We start from the raw sequence: 23,582 nt of genomic DNA, 5'->3' as shown, positions 1-23,582 counted from the left end.
ACAACTCTTCTGGGTGGGACTAGGTGGTCCCTCAAGAAATATTTGTTGAAGTCTCCTTTACCTCAAAACTTTAGTTTCAGCAAAAATCAATTAGCATACTGCTTTATTAACTCATTAAGATCAAAATTCTGAAGAACTAGCTAGTAGAAAAATTATAATATGTTAATTGGCTTATGATTTTTCCCTAACTTGCCTGTTCAACATTACTGGCACTAATTTTAATGGAAAGTGAATGGTTTCTTATTGCAAGATATCTTGGTGGTGTCAGTGTGTGCTAATTTTGATTAAACTGAGCTATAGGACAGTAACAGTAATTACCCAATTTTACTCTTATGATTTATAGCACTGAACAATTTTGCTTTCATTTGGGGTCATCTGATACTCTCCTCCTTTTACTATCTTCCTAGAATAACAGGATTTTCACCATTGGTTAAGAAAGTTTCTTTCTTTTTTAAAAAATATATTTTATTGATTATGCCATTACACTTGTCCCATTCCCCCCTTCATTCCCCTCCACCCTGCACACCCCCTCCCCCCACATTCCCCGCCTTTAGTTCATGTCCATGTGTCATAAGTTCTTTAGCTTCTACATTTCCCATACTACTCTTGCCCTGCCCCTGTCTATTTTCTCTGCACCATCTATGCTACTTATTCTCTGTACCTTTTTCCCTCTTCTCCTCCTCCCACTCCCCTGTTGCTAACCCTCCATGTGATCTCCATTTCTGTGGCTCCGCTCCTGATCTAGCTGTCCACTTAGTTTGCTTTTGTTTTAGGTGTGGTTGTTAATAACTGTTAGTTTGCTGTCCTCTCACTGTTCATATTTTTTATCTTCTTTTTCTTAGATAAGTCCTTTTAACATTTCATATAATAAGGGCTTGGTGATGATGAACTCCTTGAATTTGACCTTATCTTTTCGATTGGTGCTTTTAGGCTTTATTTCCTGTCCCTGGGGCCCTGGGTTGTGCAATCTGTCTCACTGCCCATTTTTGCCTAGTTTATCTGTGCGTGAATGTGTGTCTGTGGTCAGCCAATTGCTTTGCATGCTCTGCTCGTTCCTCCCCACATGTGGGGTCTGCTAGCCCTGTACTGCCTGCACTCTGGGGTCTATCAGCCACTGCTTTTTCCTGCCGTGATCCCTCTCTGCTGGCTGCCGACTTCACCCCTCTTACCAGACTTACCAGTCTGGTTGAATGGTTGTTGGACTTCTGTACAGTTCAGTTTCTGTCTGTTCTGGTTGTGGTTTTGTTTCTAAATCTTTGTTGTCCTTAATTTTGGTTGTTCGAGGAGGCACAATGTTTCCACCTACGCCTCCGTCTTGGCTGGAAGTCCAGAAAGTTTCTTAAGACAGGCTGGAAGTTTCTTAAAAAGTTTCTTCCTTTTGTCTGAGCATGTTTTAGGCAAAATCTTCAGTGTTTTGGTTTTTGGAGGAAACTTCAGGGTGAAGCCAAAGTGTCTCCTGAAGGCCAAGTGGAAGTAGCCAGTGTTTAATTTACTCAATAATGAGGAAGACAGAGGTTGATGGAGGGGTGGAACCCTGAGAACCTCAACTGTGGAGCTGTCCAGTGCAGAGGATTCTCCCCTTGTAGGTAGAATGTGGAAACAGTGGGCATAACTTGGAAGAAATAGAACCCTTTGGGACCATGGCTTTCAGGTGGAGAAAACTATGGGCTTTATATTAGTGAAGTCCAGCAGAAATCAGGTACTATCTTGCCTTCTTTCCATGTCCACAAACTATAGACTGCAGACCTCCATATGCTACTGGGAGAAGTCCCCATGCTTTCTTGGGTCACCTGACACACCTTCCTTCTAGATGTCCTGGCAGAACAAAAGCTATTTTGGTCTAAAACAATCTTGGCTTCCTCCTCTCCCAACTGTTCTCCCTTACAAGAATCAAAATGCATTTTTTTAACCGAAGATTGTATATTTTCTCCACTACTACAGTGTGTGTTATTGGTGTTAGTGTACTCTGCAGCAACAGGAGTGGTGTCCTTTTGTGAGCTCTGAGAGGTAGAAAACACACACCACTTTCTGTGCATATTGCACAAGCATTAGCACATACAGTTGCACACATACTTGTCTGTGAATTAGCACAAAAGCTTCCAGAACTGATGCTGGTACTCAGTCATCTAGACTTACCAGAAGAAAAGGGGAGACAAAACTCAAAGAATAAAATCTATAGGAGGCTCCACTAACAAAACATACCACCACAAATAGAAAGTACGTATCAACTCTCAGTGCAATCCCTGATAAACATAAAATATTAACTGTCCCCAAAGTATGTCAAACAATGACATTGTAATAATATTCCACTAATAATGCTTTTTAAATTGAGGGAAATTGGGAGATTTCTGCCCTCTTAAATATTCAGGTCACAAAAAAATCAAATATATGCAAGATCATTTATTTTAATAGCTTCAATTTTATTAGCCATGTGAATCTTCACATTGGATCCTTTATGAAATCTGTCAAGATTCTGGGATATTTATTTATGTATCTAGTTAACTGTTTCTAGTTATCCATCAAAATCATTCAAGACCAGTCATGCTATAAATCAAGAATACTCTTAAATTGAGTAAGATGAAGGGCCTGTTCATAGATAACCTTGAACTAATTTAATGAGCTCCTCTCTCTGTTGTTCATGTGAACCATTAAACAATAGATTAAGAAGGAATATATCTTTTATACCTACTCGCTTAAGTACTGAGATGAGGATAAAATACAAGAGAACTTTAGGAAATTTTTAAGTGTTTCAGAACACCAATTTTTATGATTCTTGAACATAAGACATAGCATATACCAAATATTTATGTTTGATTTAATGGTGAATTAGTCTAAAAGCTGAATCCAAGGAGTACTTGGGATATCGCTCATCTCCATCACAATCCGCATCTCTGTTGTGCTATTCACCAAGCTGTGTTCTCATCCCAATCTGTCTCTCTAAAGCCTGTTGGAGAGAAAATGCTTTGTCTTGCTACATCTAATCTTTAATTCAGACAGAGATGGCTCCTATTGTACACAAGACACCATTATTATTTGCCTATAATAGTGTTTGGAAGGTTACTTCTTCTGCCAAACACCTGTGCTCACATCATCAGCATATCTTAATTAATATACTGCTGTCTTCTTGCCACCCGTTATGCACACCTGCCAAACCACCTCTGATTGGTGATGGGCTGATTTGGAAAATCTCTTAGTGTAGGAGGGAAACGATCTGTCACAGCAACTTGAAACCCTGCTCTGGTCTCCTGCTCTTGTTTTTGGCTGTGCACGTATTCCTATCTGGCTACATGACATTTGATTTAGAGATCATGGTAATAATATAATGAAATATGACAGGACTGATTCACATTTTAACTAATAAAAATCCTGTACACAATTAATACCAAATCATGGAAATATAGGCCCATACGTTGACTTCACAGGATATTAACAAAAATAACTTTATTTAGAAGTAAGGCTCTGCCCCAGAAAATAATTCATTGGAGAAAGTTCACTCCTTACCACTTCTGAAGCCACCCACAGAACACCCCAGTGAATGTAAAGTGATATAGCCATGTCAAGTAGGCACTTTAGTAGAATTTAGGCAAAGGAATTCCTGCAGGGGAAGGGTGCTTCTGCCACCTTTTCAGCTTTCAGTCACATGGGCCCCGAGGTCCTTCTGGAAGTAACATCACCGTGGCCGCCCAAGGACAGCCCCAGGTTCAGTTCAAACTTGCATTGGTTGGTGATGGTGGGACTGAGAAAACTCCGTTTGTGAACTGTCACATGACTGGGTGTCGAGTCCATCCCTAGAGTGCCACACGAGCAGAGGGCCGTTACTTCAATGTGTGGGGTACGGCTGTGCAGGAGAAGTTTTGTGGACTGAGACACACTGTTACATCCAAGCCCGTGTGGCATTATAATGTTTGATGAAACTTCGACAGTTACAAGAATGTGCCTAACTGGCATAGAGATCTGGTATGAGTGTGTGAAAACATCCCCATAGTGCTGTGAGGCAACAAAGTAGTTATTAAAGACAGAAAAGTTAAGGCAAAATCAATGGTCTTCCACTGAAAGAAGAATCTTCAGTACTATGACATTTCTGCCAAAAGTAAATATGACTTTGAAAAGCCCTTCCTCTGGCTTGTTGAAAAACTAATTGGAGACCCAAACTTGGAGTCTGTCACCATGCCTGTTCCTGTCCCACCAGGGTTGTCATGGACCCAGCTTTGGCAGCACAGTGTGAGCACAACTTAGAGGTTTCTCAGACCACTGCTGTGGGGAATGAGGATTCAAAAGGGAGGCTGGAGCCCAGAGTGAGAAGTCTAGGGTTACTGCAGCTGTCCTGTGGTGTCTGTGGTGCAGAGTGTTTGCCCCTTCCCTCTATAGCTAAGCAAAACCTGTGCTTGGTCTCTGGGATCTCTGGGATGCTGAAGGAGATCAGTGGGTTTCGGTGTGAATGTGGCAGTTACAAAATGCCATCACTTTCTGGACCTGCATATTTGGCTGTTTTGGAATGCAGTTGTTCTGTGTTGAGTTTTAACTACTTGACTGCTGCAGTCACATCACAATACTCAGGGGTGAAACCTTGTTTTTTACTGCCATTCCAAGAATAAAGTTGTATTTCAAATATGTGTGGGGAAAAAAAAGAAGTCCTAGAGCAAGGTGGTTGGAGGTAAATTGACTCAGACTGAAGTGGTGGCGGGAGGTGGAGGTGGTAGGCTGGAGGGAAAAGGCCCAAGGAATCCACAGAGAGGATTCTCCTGGTGAAGGAAGGAGAATTTCCTTGGCTGAAAGAGGTAGCTCTGTCCTCTCTCTTGTCTGTGTTCCCCCTTTTTCATCCTGTTTATCCTTCAGGCCAGACTGTGAAGCTTCCAAGTGAGAAATGCTGTCAGGCTCACAAGGTAGCCTGACTCTACAGCTGTGTCTATCACAGCCTCTCGTCAGGTGTGGTTGAGGGATGGACACTTCCTGCTGCTCCCACCTCCCAGCCCCGTATCCTGACAGGCAGGGAATAGAATTGTATTAAAGCAAGGATTTCACAGCCCCTGCCTCTCGCCTTATACAGAGCATCGAAGAGACACTTGAAGGTCCAGTTTTCAAAGACTAGCTTTATATACCCCAAATTGGTATCTATCTTATCAGCGTATAAAGTATTTATATTGTTGAAAGTTCCCATTTCTACAACTTCCGTTTTGTTTACTCTGCTTGTTTGCATTGTAAACACAGGCTCTGTGGACCCTTATCTCCTTCAAGAGCACAGATACAATTCACTACTTCCATTCGGACTCCACTAACTCAGAATATGTGATAACTACACTAGAGTTTAGGTAACACTTATTTTGGTACCACTGATGAAAGAGGATTTACTAGGCAAATTAAGAACACAAATGACAGGACAAGGGGGACGGTTTAACATATTTAAGATGAAATAATTTTCAATGTCTATAATAACACTTATTTGCATTTAAGCAATTAATGGAATAATTATAACCAAGCCAAGTCATTAATTAAAGAAAACCCAGCAGGATCTTTTTTTGGCAACAGTTTGTTAGCAGAAATCCCCTAAGTATTAACTCAATGGAAAATTGGTAAGAAATATGCCTCCTCCCAAATTCTAATTACCCCTTTTCAATCATCCTAAATGTTTTCCAAACATTGAGATAATCATTCCAAAAAGCTATAGCTGGCTGCATAAGTCAGTGTGTAACTATGTGTCAGTCCATGTCTCACAGGTTGCTCCAGGCCGCTGTGAGGGCTGGAAGCAGCCCCAGCCTAGCAGAAGCATGACAAGGTGGGTCCACAGGAGGTGTCTCTAGCTGGTCCAGTGGGCCTGGGACCCACCTCTGCAGCCCTGTCTCCACCTCTTGCTGTAATGTGCATGTTCTGTTCTGATCCTTTTTGTGCTTGTGACATGCCCCAGTAGACAGGCTTACTTGCTTCTCTCTCCCTGAAACCAGCCCCTGGAGACCTAAAAAACGGTAAATTCCCCTTCTAGGGGAGCAGAGGGCCAGTGCAACAACTTGATTAGGTCCCTATAAAACACTGGGGCAATTTGGTCATAGAAGGAAGCTTAAGACAAAGTGCTGAAAATGGGGATTCCACCATTTTGTATTCATTCATTCAGCAGAGAGCAGGTTAGGAGCATGAAGGGGCTCTGCCACTCACTAGTTGTATGACTTTGGGCAATGTAACTTAACCTCATGGTACCTCAGTTTTCTTTTCTATAAAATGGGGATAACAACTATTACTCTATAGGGTTTTAAACCACAGTTTAAATAACTTACCAATATTTATATAGTACTTAGAACAATGCTTGATATATAGAGATTGCTTTTCTAACTGCTATAAAGTAAATCCACTCATTCAGTATTTATTGTATGCTTACTATATACCAGCTAGTCTTCTGGATGCTGGAGATACATAAGTGAGCAAAGAGTCAAAATCCCTGCCTTCTTGATGCTTCTAGAAAGGGGGGCATATAATAAGCATAATAAATAAGTACATTTTATATAACAGAAGATAGGTGTTATAGAGAGTGACAAAGGAGGGCAAAGGTGCTGGAGAGAGCTGGCAGGTGTCCAGCTTAAACAGGAGAGTCAGGGTTGGCTTTTCTGAGCAGATTGGAAGTTATTAAGGGAGCAAACCAAGCAGATTTCTGATGAGGAATCTTTGAAGCAGAAGGATCAGTTGGTGCAAAAGCCCTGTGGTATGAATGAAGAATGTGGAGATGGGATGGCTGGGGTGGGTCAGGTAAGGGAAGAAGAGTAGGAGGTAAAGACAGTGGGGATGGAGGGCCAGGCCTTAGGTCCTTGTAAGAATTTTGGCTTTTACACTGAGAACAATGGGGAATGTAGTTCAGGACATAGGCCTCAGGAAGAACCGGCTGCCATTCTCTGTCTCCTCATTATAGCTGCTCCAGTCACTCACCAGGTTTTGGTAGAGGTGGGGGCTTTCTCTGAGAGGCATCGGCACCCAGAGCTGATACAAGAAGCAGGGCATAGACTCTAGGACAGAATCCACATGTATATCTATTCTAGGCAGGAGAATAGGGATGAAACCTAAGCCAAAAACAAGACTTTCCCTGACACGTGCTAAAAGCAGAAGGTTGAAGGTATAAATATATTACAATATATCCTTGTTTGATGATTTCCTATAATTATTAGAGCTTTCAAGTAGATTTTATTCTGCTCATTGCAAAGTGCCAACCCACCATCCCTCTCTCCTGGTCTTCAATGTGGCCCTGAACTGACCAGGTCCCAAGGGCGGCTCTGGGGAGATGAGAAAAAAATGTTAAATTTGTTATCATTTGTTAGTAGTAAAGGCAAACAGCAGATATACAAGGATTTGTATATCTGTGCAAGATTTTAGGGAAAGACAATGGCTGACCCAGCAGTTCCACTCCAGGCACGGGTACAAAGAAATCCAAAAGACTGATTTGGAAAGAAATGTGTGCTGTTATGTTCATTGGAGTAGTACTTACAATAGCCAAGATATGGAAACAACCTACGCACCCACTGATACACAAGTAAATAAAAAAGTGGTGGTACATATATACAACGGAACATTACTCAGCCATATAAATAATGAAATCTTGCCATGTACTACAACATGGATAGACCTAAAGGGCATTATGCTAAGTGAAATAAGTCAAACAGAGGAAAAAATACTATATGATTCCACTTGTATGTGGAATCTAAAGAACAAAATAAATGAATAGGCAAAAAAGAAACAAACTCATAGATACAGAGGACAAATTGATGGTTGCCAGAGGGGATGGGGATTGATGGAATAAGCAAAAAAGTGAAAGAAATATGACGGAGGATTGGGGGGCTGGGTGGAAGGATTGGGAAAAAAGAGAGAAAAAGACTCATGTACACCAACAATAGTATGAGGATTGCTGGGTGGAGGGGCCTGGGGAGAAAAGGAGGAGGGTAAAGGGGAATAAGTGGTGATGGAAGGAGACCTGACTTGGGGTGGTGAGCACACAATACAGTGTACAGATGATGCGTTGTGGAACTGTGCACCTGAACCTGCATAATTTTGTTAACCAGTATCAACCCAATAAATTTAATAAAAAGAAAAAAGGACCAATTGCTAGTTATAAAAAACAGCCATGGGGATTATAAAAAACAGCCACTACAGCATAGGGAATAATGTACTATGTGTATTGTGAGATGGGTACTAGAACTTAACAGAATGATCACTTTGTAAGTTATATACATGTCTAGTCACTATGTTGTAAACCTGAAACTAATATTGTATGCCAACTATAATTGAAAAATAAAATTTTGAAATTAGCAAAAGAAAAGCGTATGGCTTATACTTGGTGCTGTTACTTAAATGTTAAAATTTTTGAGTGTCAAGGGGGCCTTTAAGCAGTGCTGAGCTGGGAAGGAGGGCGGTGGATGGCCCTGGGCCGGCAGCAGGCTCTTCGCCTCTTAGCGTCCTCAGGCTGGGACTCGGTTCATCAGAGTTGAGTGTGCAGATTTGCTTTGGTGATTTTGGGGGGTCTATTGTAGAAAGAACCTAGGTGACTCATATTTTTGTTCACCTAAAACATCAGTCTTATAAAAAGTGTCTAGTCATCATAGTGGTTAGAAACTTCCATCTTATAACTTAAAAAAGTTGTCGTCAACAGAAACATAAAGATGAATTTTGGTTCTGGCTACAATTAAATTATGTTGAGATTTTATTTCCTCTCTCTATACTTCTAAATATTACTAAGACAAGAGAAAAAGTAATCTCTCACTTCAGTTGTATTTTCTCAAGCAATTAATTCTTTTTCTCTTCAGCTTTCCTGTTGTCATCTTGTGAAAAATCTCAAAGTTTGATTTTTTGTTTTTACTTTCAGGCATCAGTTGATGACATAGCAAGGGAAGTGCCATATGTAGGTTACCTAAACCTTCTTTTAAATAAATTTTCTTTTGATCGTTCTGTCCCAATCATACAGATGCTTCTGCCAGCGACTGAACTGTTGAATCGATAACTGCTGTTCAGCTATTCATGGATTACTATTATTTACAGCCAGGATTATTTGTCAGAGGCATAGACTGGGGGCTGACATTTTACCGTTCACAACAGTTTAGGTGAGTGGTTCTCCAGGGTACAGCAAATAACCTTCCATGTGTTAGGAGGTGATTTCGATTCATCTGATGATTGTTGGAAAGAGAACTGATACTTAGGGAAAGTGCTCGACTCCTCCAAATTACCGACCCCACACAACCTTGGACATTTGTGTAGGTGGAAGGAACCAAGCCTTCCAAGTGGCTCCATTTCACGGAGAGCGCCATCCCTCTATCATGTGAGAAGATGGGCAGCAGCAGGGGATGGCAGTCGCCCTAAAGCTTTGTGGATTTTTATCCTAGATTTAGGGTAATTAAGAATAGTTCTCCATGAGAACTTTAAAAAATTTTTTTAAAAATGAATTAAATTCACTGGATCCTCAGTGCAATGTCGATCCATTGCTCCTTCGTGGCAGAGGCTCTGTCCCTGGTTTTGCATCCTTCATCCAGGAGCCACCAGAATTTGAATGAAGACTGCCTGTAAGTTAGGGCTCTAATCATTTAAATTTCACTGATGAAGGTAACATAGGTGGTAAGCCATGTCCTGAGAAGCTGCCTAATGAAATGCCTCAAGTCTAAATTGTAATGTAAGCGATGTTTGGGCTTAGGTTTCTAGAAGCATAACATAGAGAAGAGTATTAACATTACATCTGATCTCGTAATGATTTGCTCACCATAAGGGTGGCTACTATATCCTTGTACAATTTTCTTACCCTCCGCCTCTCAGAGTTTCTTCTTTTCTTCTACATACCCATGATCTCCAAATCTAAACTCCTACATCCCCTGGGCTATCGATAAAATATTTCCAATGCTTTCTGATGGTCCACAAATGAATGACATGTAATATTTTAAAACCATCCTGTCTTTCCTCCGAACCAGTTCTGTGTTCTTGGTGTTGGTCAATGGCACCACTATCTGTCCACAGCCCAGTCGGACTCACATGCCTCTTCACCCCCGTCTCTCACTTCAAACACCATGCCTCAAATGCTGCCTGAATTCAGCCTTTTCTCTCCTTTCCCTCCACTTCAGTTGTGGTCCAGATGCTCACTATGTGGCTTAGGGCAATGCAGCAGCCTCCATTCTCTCCTGCACCTTTTTCACTCCAGTTATACTCCAAGGAGTACTCAGAATTATCTTTCTCAAAACTACATTTGGTCAGGTCATTGTGCTAATTAAAGACCTCCTTTTGGTTTCCATCACTTACAGCATAAAATCCAAATGACTTTATTTGGAAAACTGGATTCTTTTCAGCATGGTTTCAACCTTCCTGTGAGCTTCTGCTCATCTACCTGACCCCCATAAAATCTAGCCAGATCCCACCCACCCCCAAACCTTTGTAATTCTTAGACCCAACTAAAATGTTCCCACCTCCAGAAGCCTTCCCTAACTTACAGTGGGGGAGTCAATCACTCCCTCTGTTGTAACCAATCGTTCTTTTTACACATTTCTATTAAACCATTATATTTGTGAATTACATAGTCTCTGATTCTGCTTGCTTTTGATTCTCTCACTCAATTTTGCTTCTCTCTCTCAAGGTAAGGAACTGGATCTTCTAATTCTGAAAATTACTTGGAATTTTACTTTAGGTGAAAAAAATGGGGAAAGATAGAATAATCCAAAGAAGATTAAGGAAGAGGCTAGGGTGTAGAGCCTAGAACATAATAGGTACTAAAAAAATTCTTGTTTAATGCAAGGTTTAAAGAAAAATGCATGTCAACAATAAAATATAAATGATGTATTGCATGAGATCTGAATAGGGAGTGATAACTATGTCTCAGTTTAATTAAGCTCAGTTGTTCTAAAATGCTATCACAGGAGGCTATTTAGAGACATTAGTCCTTATTGCTTTTGCCTCTAGAGATCATTAGTGAATGACTCAGTCATTACTAAATGACTTTTTAATTATAGTATGCTAGTGTTGAATAACTGGCTAGGTCATTGCAGTACTTCTCTCTTGTTATATGATCCTATTCATTTTCAGTGTTGGCTACTGATTCATGCTATACTATTATTCTTTATACTTAAAAATCATCACCTGAGGAAGTTCTTACTGATTTTAGAGACAGGGAGAGAAACTTCAATGTGAGAGAGAAATATTAAGTGGTTGTCTCTCATATGTGCCCCAACCAAGGACTGAATCCACAACCTAGGGATGTGCCTTGACCAGGAATCAAACCTGTAACCTTTTGGTTTAGAGTCCAATGCTCCAACCAACTGAGTCACACTGGTCAGGGCTATACTATTACTCTTTAATGACCAGCCAGTTTTGATATTAGGTGCAAATATTTGTTTTAATAACATAAATCCTTGATTATTCCAGACTCAGAAGGGTAAGTGAAACTCAGCAGAAAGTTAAGATGAGTGGAAAAAGAGGCAAAAGTGAGCCAATAATCATTTTAGATTTTTGAATCTTGTGTTGTGCAGTACTTATATTTGTCTTTATAGGTCTTCCATATGGGTGAAAAATTGGTTTCGGAATTTCAAACTACTAAAATTAAAAGGTTTATTAAAATCAGAGTATTTCAGTGTTTTTTTGGAGGTATTGAACTTTTATAATAATTTATTCAAAAGCTTGTTATTAGTTGAAGATAGCAAAATTTGGATCTACTCATTCATTTCACACACTTGATAGTTTCATCTCGCATCTCTTTTGTCCTGGGCTTTGTGCTTGTGTTTTGCTTAGGCGCTGGGGAGACAGTGAACACAGTAACCAAAGTCCACCTGTATTCTAGTGACAAAAACCAATAACAAAAAAGAGTCACAAATAAGCAAGAAAACACCAAATAGTGATAGATGCGGTAGAGACGACTGAACAAGGCCACACGTGGAGAATCACTGCTGGTGTCTTCAGATGGGAGGGCCAAGGCACCACAGTTTTAAGTGTTTACTGGTCATCTCCCACATGCTAGGCACTGTGGCACTAGGAAATACAAAGACTATTGATAGATGATTTTTATTTCAGTCTTAACAGAAATAAAATATATGTTTAGAAACCTGCAATTATACCGGAGCATGAATGCTGCTATTGGCCATTTCCTCTGAGCTGCATTGGACCCCAGAGCACAGAAGAAGATAACATCACGTCTCCTGGACAGTCAGGGTAAAATTCCAGGAAGAGAGGAGATGACCTGAGACTTAAAAAATAACTAGGAATTACCAAGATGGTGAAGAGAAATGGTAGAACTGGGCTCTTCAAATAGAAATATAAGTAATAAAGGAATAGACACGCTATGTGTGAAAGATATGGATGGTTTAGTATTGCTGGAGTGTAGTGTGTGATGGTACATGTGTGGAGTGTGTGTGTACATTTACACACAGGTGCATGGGTAAACATACATACCACAATGCCCATGTATGCATGTGCATGGGCAGTCTTAAAGGAAATTGGTGATGAAATAAGGCTAGAGATACAGGCAAGACCAGAGGTATTTGAGAAGCCTGCGTGTGGCCAGGTAAGGAATTAGATCTTTTAATTCTAAAAATTATTTGGAGTTTTACTTTAGGTTAAAGCAGGAAGAGATAGAATAATCCAAATGTTATAGGTTTTTTTATGTACTGAGAAGATATTGAAAGACAGTTAAAGAAAGTGAAAAATAAAGCTTACAATTATCAAATCAAATTATTTTATGTTTTAAATAAAATGTTCTCAATTTGCTTGATTGAGAATATGTTAACAGTCTTAAAATTTGATTCTACCTGCAGAACCAGACAACATTATTTTTCTATCTAAACTGCATAAAACTTCATTAAAATTTAGGCTAAATTTTAAAAACCTGAACTTTTGATGAATAGGTCTGTAAAGCATAAAGATTTATTTGCCATAGCTTGGTAAAGAGGAGAGTAGAAAAGTTTGGGCAAAGAATACTCCAAATCACCACCTAACATATAGGTTTTCATCCTTCTGATTTATTTGACCTAAGAATGACACGCCCCACCCTCGCCCCCTCACCAACTTAGTGCTGCTGGTGCCCTTCACTAGAAAAGACCATATTACCAAGCACAATACCATGTACACTTCTGTGTAGGCAAAATAGGCGAGCTTGAGGCCATTTACACATACGGGCTTCCCAGCCACAGTGCAATAAGTGGCTTGCTGGTTTTAAAGCAAAGCCTGGTTTTAGGGCAAGTATGCTCCCTAAGAAGAACAGGGTTTATGATGAAAATCGAGCTATGGCAAAGCACTCGAACCCTTGGAAGCAGAGATCTTACAAAAACAACAATCGTAATAAGATTTCAGTAGAGTTAAAAGGATTGGTCAACATTAGAGATACAGAGAACAAACCGATGGTTGCCAGGTGGGAGTTGAGAGTTGGGTGAAAATGTGAAGGGATTAAGAACTACAAACTGGTCTTCACAGAACAGTCACAGGGATGTAACACACAGCATAGGAAATACAGTCAGTGATATCACCATAACTGTGGATGGCGTCACACAGCTACTAGACTTATCAGGGGGATCAGCTCATATATTATACAGATGTCTAACCACTCTGTTGCACACCTGAAACTAATATAAAATAACATTAAATATCAAATGTAACTAAAATTTTAAAAGTTATGTCAATAAAATTTGACATAGTTTTTTTTAGATTTGTGTAATCTTAAAAAAAAAAAACAGAAAAAGCTGTGTCAAACTCTACCAGGGAAATGTTGCAGTAACCCGGCCTTCACAACACAAATGTGAAGACAGCTTGTTGGAAGGGGACGTTGGGAAGGGTTCAGGCTGCTGAGTTATGGAGGCGAGGGCACCGCCTCCCATGTCACTGGTAGAGAGAGAGTTGCAGGCTTTGCCCAAAATGTAATGATGCTAAAGATGGATCTTTTCTGTTTGTCACCTTACATTTGCATCTTTTACACAAAGACTGGGAGAATTGCCTAAAGGCATTTCCGAGGCCAAGCAAGTGTCCGAAATGAAGGAGGTGGACACAGGCAGTTCGCACTCCTCCAGACTTGCTGTGTTCAGCTTGGCTGCTGTGCTTTATGTTCAGCTGTTGTCATTGGGGGAAATCATCTTTAGCTTCCATGTTACATTGACATCATTATTCTATTTACAATTGCATATGAGGTGATTTGCATTATGGAAATGTAATGCAAGAGAAGGAACTGCATATGCATAAAGCTCAAAATCCTCCAGCTGATTTAGTTAGAAAAATAATTGTAAAGAACCATCCCAGACAGGGATGGGGACGATATGAGTATTTCAGTGTCCAGCTGGTGTGTAATGTGTGCAGTGCCTCTGGCTCCCAGCCTTCCTGGTAGGTGCTTAGTGAATATATGATGAGTGAAAAAATGAGTCAATGAGCAGCTCAAAGTAAAAAAAAAATCCTTCAGTCTGCAGAGGTGACTCAAGGAAACGCTAGTCCTCACAGTTGGACTCCTGAAGGACCCAGCTGCATGTTCCCCATGTTTGACCTCCAGCCTAGAGCTCGCATTGCTCTTTTCTGGATGCTACAAACTGATGCTTATCACTGATGCTTATCCTGACCTGGTCACACAGCTCGCTTGCCTCAGCTGTTTAAATGCCTATCGGTGCCTGGCAACAGTGACCCTCACTGCCATTTTCTACTGCTGTAGACCACAGGTCCAACCAGAAAGTGACCCAGGAAGGAGCTTACTGAAGAGAAGCAAATGGGTTGGTTAACTGGGGCAGAAAACCCTTCTGCTTTATAGAGTTTTAATCAACTCCCAGGTTCTCCCATCTTTTTTAAAGATTTTATTTATTTATCTTTAGAGGGGAAGGGAAGGAGAGAGGGAGAGAAATATCAATATATGGTTGCCTCTTGTGTGTCCCCTGCCGGGTTCCCTGCTGGGAACTGGCCTGCAACCCAGGCATGTGCCCTGACTGGGAATCGAACCATGATCCTCTGGTTCGCAGGCCCATGCTCAATCCACTGAGCTACAACCAGCCAGGGCCTTCTCCCATCTTTATTATCAGGATGTGAAAGAGGCAGGGATGCCTAGGGGTTGCCTTCACTTCTGCATAACAGTCTCCCATTATGATAGGGTTTCTCTTTGTATTCTAAAAAATACTCACTTGAGGATATTTTATTGAGAAGGAGAGAAAGAGAGACAGAGAAAGAGAAACGTCGGTTGGCTGCCTCTTGTATGTGCCCTACAGGACGACACTCCAACCAACTGACCCACCTGGCCAGGGCTCTCTTGGCATTTTATATTGATTTGTATTTGATTTCATCTTATTAAAAATGTTCTGTGGAGTTTGGGGAAGGGAAGTGAGAAACAGAGTGAACCCTCCCTCTTGCCCTTATTCCCCACCCTTCTCCAAGGGTGGTTGAGGTCTGGGGTTTGCATTTCCTTGTTAAGCCTGTTCTGCAGTGTTCTTCCGTGAAGCCTTTCCAGGTTTTCCCATGATACTGAGATCTTGCAGCACTGAATCACCCTCAATTAGTCTTCAGCGAGCCAAGGCTGGAGGGCTTGTCACACATGCCCAGTCTCTTTCCTGTTCTCCATTTTCCAGTAATGGTCTGTGGATTCATTGTGATTTATAGTCCTGAAGGGAGCCAGGTCTGCAGCATTTTCATTGAATCCAGCCTGTAATGTTGTTTGTCAAGCTACCATTTATAGCTTGGAAAGTTTTTCTCTAATCTACTATGCAGAAGCATGATATGTCTTGTCACCTTATTTGTGACCCCTGATGTATGGCTGCATGGGAACGGGGGACCCACCCACTTCTAGGGTTCAGCCTTGTATAGTACCAACCCAATACTCAATATATGGAAGTGATTACTCGTAATCTATATTGAAGATACTTTTTGATAATCTTATTTGTGATTTTCATGAGAGAGAGATTATTCATTCATGTGCATTTGTCTTAAAGTGGGAATTTTAAAATATAAAAAAAATAACAAATTAATTGGCTTATCTTTCATCTCCTAGTTTCACCATTTATTCTCTATAAACCTGTGATTTCAAGGTTTTTATTTTTTCTAGAGTCAATCAGGGTTTTAGAGAAGAATGTGCTTCAGATATGCTTCCAGAGCAGGGCAATGTCTTATTCATATTCAGGGCTCCAGTCTCTAGCACAGAGGCTGAAATGTAGGAAGCACTTAATATAGGCATATATTTGAATTAAAACTGCAGTGAATTAAGGGACTGGGCCTGGAGAAATTAGGAGAGGGCGTAGGCAAGATGCACAAAAATATCTGGAAACCTGTGGAAATCTACAGGATTAGATACCAGCTGGGATTCAGACAGGGATACATAGGTCAGAGCAATATGCAGGCCTAAACCAAAGAGGCGGTGAGAAGACAGAGGGTGAATTAGAGCAACACATAGCACCAAAAGCTTGTGTAATGAGGCAGGAAGTGAGTGCTTTGGAGCCAGTAATATGCAAGGGGCAGACTATCTCAGTTCTAAGAAGAAAAGACTTTCTGTGAGGCACTGACCTCTGCATACAGAATTTGCAGCTTTGATTTAACCTTCCAACTGCCCTGGTTGCTTCAGTCCATCCCCTCCTTGCATTCACGCTGCCTCTGTTCGCCTAGGCTTCTGTCATGTTTTACAGAAGTTGCTTCCTATGTGGCTTCAATCCCATGATTGGCCTACTCCAGTCCATGCTAGAGTCAGGTAATGCACCTTCTTTGAATTTTGGTGCCATATTCATGATATTGCGAAGTTTCAATATTAATGCTATACAATTAAACAACTGGCCATCTTTTTTCACCAAATGCTCATTGATAATTTGCCACCAGATGCCACTGGATTACCTGCTATCACTGAATCAGCTTTGGATCCTATACTCAAGAAATTTGCAGTCGGACTGGTGCCTCATTTTTCTCTACTCCCTCCCTGGCTTACTGTTCTTACTGTTCCTTCAGCTGTTCTCATCTCCTTGCCCTTCCTTCACTCAGCAGGTGTGCTCCTGCCCGGGGCTTTTGTCCTTGAAGCTCCATCTGCCTGGAATGTTCTTTCTCTGAATCTCTGCATGGCTTGTTGCCTCACTTCACTGAAGCTTCTGCTGTAAGGCTACCCTTTCCATTGGCCTTCTCTAAACATATTATATGACACACTATTTCACTATCTATTACTTTTTTTCCTGTTTTTCTTTTACTTATAACCCTTAATATATTGATTTGCTAATTTGTTAACTTTCTGTCCAGAAAGTATCAAGCCAAGTGTTATGAAAAATAGAGAAGTTTATTAAAGAAGATACAAGAAACATTGTACATAGGACAATGACACTTTAGTCCCCTTCAAAGTAGGCACTTTCGGACCTCACCAGTTCTCCCAATTGCCATCAGCTACCTCATTGTATTTTTTCTGAATCTCATTGATGGTCTGAAACCTCTTGTCTTACAAAGATGATTTTAGTCTTGGGAAAAGGCAGAAGTCACGGGGCTCCAAATCTGGGCTGTAGAGGGGCTGAGTCACCTGGGTGATTTGATGCTTCACCAGAAAGCTCTGCACCAGATGTGATGCACTAGCAAGCACACTGTTGTGCTGAAGCTGCCAATCACCAGTTTCCCATAGCTGTGGCCTTCTGAATCATCTGAATAGTTTCCACAGAGGAATGTTCAAGCTTAATGCAAAATTTGATGCAGATCTGTTGCTCTATTTGCTCATTTTGAATGCAATGACCACACAGTACACATGCTCACTCAACGGCGTCTACCACCCCCACTGACTAGTACAGTGAAGTCATCATTGTTCATGGTTGCCTGTTCCAGTCCACTCCTTTTGGCTGCCTGGTTACACCGATGTCACGCAAACTGTTCTTATTATACCAACAATGGCCTGACCTTTTCCAGACAGACCTGGTATATGTTTCTCCTATAAAAATGTGACTTCCATGAGGATGGAGATTTTGCCTGTTTTGTTCCTTGCTATATCCTTACATCCCAAAAGAATGTCTCACCCATATTGGATGCTGCATAAATATTCTTGAATAAATGAATAAGGGAGGACATACGATACCAAATAACCAATGTTGAGGGAAATCAGAAAGAAGGGACAATTTATTCCAGGGTGATGAAAGCATTTGACCCAGGTTCCAAATAGTGGAAATTATTTAAGCCTAGAAAGAACATGAGAATTATGATTTATAGTCTTATGTTAAGGGAGCATAAGAATTTATTGCCAACCATTTTGAACTGTTATTTTCTAACAACTCTCAAATGTTTACCCTATCACCTTGTTTTTCTCTTTCTCAGTTGAGTACACTTTTGTGTAGCTCAAAAGAACATAGGAGATCAGGGGGGACCTGGCCGAGTGCAACTCACTGATGCCTCTAAGGGTGTCGGCTGGGCTGCTCGTCAAGTCTCGAAATGAGGTTGTGCAGAGTGCCTCTGTGATGCGACCGGGCCACCTGGTCAGACACCAGTGCTCCATCAGGACCACGGAAAGTACTCTTCTTCCTTAATTGTAGGTAGAGAACTGTTCTTTTTCAGACACCTCTTTGTTATCTTTAAATTGAACAACTCTTTGCTCTAGTATCAGAAATACTTTTCATAAGGCAAGTTACTATATCATTATCCTTCCGTTGAGAGCCAGTGTAGGTGTTAAACCACTACTTTTCTTTTTCAGCTGTCAGGAGATTGATGAGGGTCATTAGTCTCCGTAAATCATTTTAAAGTTTATTTGCATTTTCCTCGATGAAAGACAAGCAAATGAAAATAATTGCACTTTTCAATGCTCATTGGGATATTCTGAGAGCATTCTGCAGTCAATTGCAGAGGTGTGATAAACAAGACGCATCACGCATTCCTCATATCTGATTGCCTCACATCTTAAACTCTGTCCCTTCCCTTATAAACATAAGATTTAATACCCTCAGATGGATTCTTATCCTTGTACTCCATTATACCCTCTTACAATGTTTAATGCTAGAGCTTCAAATGCGAGGACTTAATGTAATCTTATTTTACACCAAATAATATAAATTTTATGTGCAAATCTTTCTCTTTGCAAGGACAGGAAAAATGTGTTTGTGACTGATATTTCCCCCCTCTACTAATGCTGACTGATGGAAAATGGCAACAATCACTGCACTTCTTCAATGCTGTGTCATATCACAGATAGTCACAAAGCAATTAAAAACAACCCTATGGGCACCCAAATTAGAAGAAAACAAACCTGCAGCACAGATTAATTATGTCTCTGTTATTAGCTTTTCAATAGGACTCCTGACTTTACAAAAGGATTCACTACAGATTTTCTTTAAATAGTAAGCTCCACTAGTGCATTTAAGATATAATTAGATCTGCCTAAATTAGATTTGTGCATGTTTCAGGAACTGATTCATTGCACAAAGACACAGCAAGCCCATGTTTGCTTGGCTACATGAGGCAAAAACAGCGAATGCACACATGCTCTATCCAGAATGTGCCAAACACCCAGATGTTTGGGCAAACCTGATATTTGACCATGTGTTTGAGTACTTGTCCAGATGCTTAGTACAATGCATTGGTGGTTTGGAGACTTTCTAACACAGTAGGAGGAGAGAGGCACAGATTTGCTGAAAAAGTCCCTACCTTGCTAAATCGATCATGGCAATCTCTTCACTGCTCGTGGCTGGGCACTTTGAGAAATGATCACCTTCAGTGAAAACTTTATGGGTGCCATTCATCCCTTTAGTGAAATGGAGAGGTAACCCTTTTTCGATGTGTTGAAAGATCTATGTTAAAGGCCTAAAATGGGTACTTTAAAATTAATTTAGAAGGAATGAAGTTATTCAGCTGAGGAGAAATACACTGTAAACAGCATTGTTCTTAAGAAATAGGACATGAAATTCCAAAATATACAAATGCAGGTAATAAAATCAAAACAAGTGCAAACAAAGCTCTTCACCAGAGTTTAACCCAGAAGGTGGGGAACTCCCTTCAGTAGTATAATGAACACCAGAACAAGTGAGCTGGACTAGGAGATGCAGCTTTACACCTGACTATTCCCCTGAAGGTCAGGTTGTTGACTGTTTACACAAGAGTATTTGGAGTTCTTTATACAAAGATCTTATAGTGGTCTGAATCAATATACTTACTATTGGTAACTTTGCAAGTGGACCCTTTATAAAAAAAAAAGCAAACTAATATCCTTAGTAAAAGGAGGTAGGCATCATTTGCATTATTTGGAATGAAAAAGGAGACTTAGACATCAGTACTTTATTTACTGCTGGAAAATGCATTTCGGTTAGACCTGCCAGTCTTGATTAAGAAGCACAAGAATGAGCTTGCTGGATGCCTTGAAGACAGTCCAGGTTTTCAGTCAGCCAGCCCACTGAGCCCTGGCTCTGCCTGATGGTGGGTACATGACCTCGAAACTTAGTCATTCAGTAAAATAGGAGGAGAAATATTTACATTGCAAGTTTTTTTCCTTTTAATGAGAAATCAATGAGTTGTAAATGAAAATTACTTAAAAAATGCTAGCTCCCTTTCAGCTTTGGAGAACTGACAAAACATAAGAAATTAGCACCAGCTTTGACCTGTCCTTGGCATTTGGACATGTGGCTTTGATCTAGAGTTCATTGGCTTTACCCCAGAGTGAGGGCAGAGCTCACTCTCATCAGGTGCACGGTTATCCCTGCCCAGTGCTCCACTCAGAAGAACTTATGAAGCCATGACATTGTCATCAGATACGTTTATCAGAAACTATAACAATAAAAATCTGTTTCATTAGTCATCAAAAATAAATGCTTAATGGAACACATGCTGGTGCTGAATTCATATCAATGAGTCAATTTTAGTGCAAAAAGTTGCCCTAATTAACAGTATTTGTGGTGAGAAAACGCTTCCAAAAATACCTGTTTTCTTTTAAAAAAGTATGATATTTTCTCAAATACAGTATTTTCAAATATTTCACTGCTCACCTGTATTTGTATCTTTATTATCCCCCATCATATATATATGGAAGAGCCAGTGATCATAATGTTGAGTAGCTTTCTCTGTACTGGAATTTAATCCTCATAACTTTATGAACTAGTGTGTATTATTAGCCACTTTGAACCAATCAGTAAACTAAGACACTGAAAGTGACTTTCCAAAGTTACACAGATAAAAAGTGGTAGAAGTGCATTTGAACTCAATGGTGTCAATCACATTCTAAGTCTATGCTCTGCTGCTTCTGGGAAGAGAAATAAGGGAGCCTCACACATATCATGAAACCTTTGTTTCTACGACTGGAAAGAATAAAAGAGCAAATTAACAGGGGTATTCATTTAGCTTGTAACTGAGGCAAGTCAGTTATAAGTTTACCGGTAGCATTGGGATTACAACTCCTGGTGAGAATGGAAGAGCGTCCCCTTGCAGTCCAATATGAAGATTCTATGGGACCGCAGGAGGTGAGCGAGACCAAGTCCTGTTGTGCTGGTGCCTCCAAGGAAACAGTTGGGAAGTGTGAGTGTCGGAGAGGGCCCTGGGCAGTGTGTCCAGGGGCCGTCTGTCTGGACTGTGCTCCCTGTCAGGAGTGCGGGTGCCGTTATTTGTACAGAAATAGAATCAGAGTTAGAACTTAGGAACATCTTTTATTTAACATGTTTAAAAAACCCAAATGGGACAGAGTTATGAAAAATATATAATTCTGATGTATGATTTATATATAATTCTTCTAAATTTATTCTTTATTATACTTGTGACCAAAGGAATACAAAAGTGGCTTAACTGTAAGTTTCTGCAAACATTTTAAAAGCCATCCTCTTTACTATTTGGACAGCAATTTTTTAGATGGGCATGATCTTGGGAACTAAAACGTTGCTGGCCAGAATTGTGCTCTACAAATTATGTTTGATTAGATGTTCAGAGAGTAGACAGATTTTGAAATCAGATGAGCTACCTCACACATGCATGTTAAAGGAATAAATAAGAGATTCCCTAAATCATTAGGATAGCTCTTGTTTTTCCCCAATATCCTGAAACTGATTGAACATTTATGATATGCTATGTTAACTACTTTATTAATTTCTAAAGAATAAAAAGGCTATGTTTCTTTTGTTGTTGTTGTTGTTAAACATAGTTTTGGGGAAAAATTAATGAAGAAGAATAACATCAGTACAATCTTTGACCTGCGCTGCAGTCTGCATATTTCTAGGTAGGTTTTAAGACTACACCTGGGGCTCAATCACATCTGGACAATATATCACCATAGCACAAAAATAGGAGGATAAGCAAACCCTCTTCCTATGGAAAGTCAGGTAGCAACGCCTTTCTGAGAATATCTGTCTGCAGAATCTACCACCTTGCTCCAAACAAAGGCTTCATGTGCATCAAGGGACTAAATTTGAAAATATTCAGTACCGAAAAAAGATACACAAATGGCAAACAGGTACATGAGAAAATGCTCACAGCACTAATCATTAGGAAAACGCACATCGAAAGCACACACCTGTTGGAATGGGCATCATCAGAAACACAAGGGATAACGGATGCGGTCAGGGTGCGGAGAAAAGGGGACCCTCCCACCCCGCTCCTGGGAGTGTAAGCTGGTATTGCCACTACAGAAAACAGCATGGAGTTTCCTCAAGAAGTGAAAAATAGAACAGCCCTATGATCCAGCAATCTTACTTCTGGGTATCCACCTGAAGGGAATGAAATGAGGGCCTCAGAGAGGTATCTGCAACTCCATCTGAATTGCAGCATTATTTATAATAGCCAAGACATGAAACCAACTAAGTGTACATCAACTAATGAATGCACAAAGGAGCTGTGCTGTATATAAAGAAATATTCAGCTATAAAAAGAGGGCTATCTTGCCATTTGTGACACCGTGGATGGACCTCCAGGGCATTATGCTAAGTGAAATAAGTCAGCCAGAAAAAGACAAAACTTGTCTGATCTCCTGTCTGTGTGGAATCTAAACAACAATAACAAACAAAAAAACCCCAAACCAAACTCACAGAAACAGAGAGATTAATGGTGTCAGGAGTGAGGGATGGGGGAAATGGGTGAAGATGGTCAAAGGTTACCAGCTTCCAGTTATAAAACAAATTCTGAGGATTTGAAGTGCAGTGTGGTACTGGAGTTGACGGTACTGTACTGTACACTTGAGAGCGGCTCTAGCTTAAAAGTCCACCCCCCCAGATGGTACCTATGTGAAGTGATGAGGTGTTAATTAACTTTATTGTGGCGATCATTTTGCAGTATATACATATATAAACCATCACATTACACATTAAATTACACAATGTTACATGTCAATTATATCTCAATAAAGCTGGCAAAAGAAGACCGAGGGACGTGTGACATCTACATTGTCTACATTTTTCTTCTTGAATGAACTCTTCTTACTAAACTGATCGATTGTTCTGATGTTTTAAAATCAAGATACTAATCAGCTTTGAGCTTCTTAATAACATGAATTCCTTTGGACTATTTACAGACTCATCAGCAATGACTGAGTTTATATTTCATAGAATCAGAGGACGTGAACCTCGCATTATAATCTGATCTGGCTATAAGAGAAACATTTTCGTGGCATTCCTGTGTTTGATGTACACATGCCACGTATCGCTCATGGGTCATCCAGTTTTTCATCTTCCTTAGTCTAACAATCAGATTTCTGTTTTCACTCCAAAATTCCTGGCTGTGGTTCTGTA

The 23,582-nt window shown here is 40.3% G+C and overlaps 1 protein-coding gene and 1 pseudogene across 3 annotated transcripts in view; one reads left to right on the top strand and one right to left on the bottom strand.

The window, feature by feature from the left end:
* The window catches only part of KCNQ5 (potassium voltage-gated channel subfamily Q member 5), a 505,983-nt gene that overhangs the window by 148,458 nt on the left and 333,943 nt on the right, over window positions 1–23,582 (bottom strand). The gene's annotated exons all lie outside the window — the stretch shown is intronic.
* Window positions 1,641–8,968, top strand: LOC128627184 (GTP-binding nuclear protein Ran-like; annotated as a pseudogene).

This window comes from Artibeus jamaicensis, unplaced genomic scaffold (assembly GCF_021234435.1).
Source record: "Artibeus jamaicensis isolate MK-2021 breed Jamaican fruit bat unplaced genomic scaffold, CSHL_Jam_final contig_1127, whole genome shotgun sequence".
NCBI lineage: Eukaryota > Metazoa > Chordata > Mammalia > Chiroptera > Phyllostomidae > Artibeus > Artibeus jamaicensis.
This window is presented reverse-complemented; position numbering and strand designations above follow the sequence as displayed.